This window comes from Capsicum annuum, chromosome 7 (assembly GCF_002878395.1).
Source record: "Capsicum annuum cultivar UCD-10X-F1 chromosome 7, UCD10Xv1.1, whole genome shotgun sequence".
Lineage (NCBI taxonomy): Eukaryota > Viridiplantae > Streptophyta > Magnoliopsida > Solanales > Solanaceae > Capsicum > Capsicum annuum.
Window position 1 is genome coordinate 19,523,515 of NC_061117.1, and position 1,327 is coordinate 19,524,841.

The window sequence follows — 1,327 nt, forward strand, 5'->3', positions numbered from 1 at the left end:
TTATATCCTGGATGCTACACGGTTCTCATAATCCCAAAGGACCACAAGCTAACCCTTATCTGTTACTGCTGTAATAACTGAATAATATACTATTATTATAGAAAAATGGTGGAAAACTTGCCATAAGGTTCAAAAGCTAAAATACAATTGAAAACTGAATACTAATACAACTATCTGAACATCTAGTCTGAAAGCCTCTAAACTATCTGAACTGTGGAGTTGATGGGACAATTCCCCCAACTAACTATATCTACTAAAATACTGAATCTAGTAATATAATGAAATAATAGAACATCCTCGAATGATGAGGACTCACTGCTAAGCCTAATACTACTGGCGGAAGCTGAACTACAAGAGCGCTCTGGATCTTGTGCTTCTGATATGCTATAAAATACTATAGCGTAAGAGAAAATTATACGTCAGTACGTGAGAATGTACTAGTATGCTAGAAGAGGTAAGGCTAAATTCAAAAGCTCATATGCATAAACAATACTGACTGAATAATATGAGTATACTGAATGAGGATACATGCATGAATGCATAAACTATAACTGAAATCGTAGTAACACTAAATACTGAGTTCTAATAATTAGATTTCTGATAATTGGGTTTACTGATAACTGCTATCTAAGTTTACTGATATTGAATTTCTGATAACTAGGTCTATTAATACTGAAATCAGTGATCAAGCCTATCTAGCGGGTGATCCTTAAAACTGCTGATACTGATACTTATTAACTGAATCTGAGATCAAGCCTATCTAGTGGGTGACCTCTGTATCTATTGATAATGAAAAGGATTGATTGAATCTGAGACCAAGCCTATCTGACGGGTGATATTTGAATCTACTGACAATGAATATGATTAACTAAAAATAAGATCAAGCCTACCTAATAGGTGATGCCTAAATCTCTTAAACTATCTAAGTTCTTTACTAAGCTGAGTGATTGTATCTGATAGTCCTGATTTCTATAATACTGAACTGAGTTATGTTCTGAAGACTGAATCTGAATTAGAGACTGTGGGAAGTAGTCATCTAATCGACATGCCCTGAATCTGTAGTAGTGGGGTCCAACCTGTAACCCCAGCTAGAAAGGAGTCAGTATTTTACCAAGGGTAAAGATATCTACTATGGTCAAGCCTGTCTAATGGGTGACCCTAAATAGGAAGTCAAGCCTAATCGAATGGGTCACTCCAAGGAGGTAGCCAGGCCTTAGTCTAATGGGTTACTTCTCAACCTGTGCTGGCTACGTAGTTCTAGAGTACAAGGACTGTTACTAATGAGCCTACCTAACTAACGGGGAAGCCGTCATCCCTGTCCTCGATC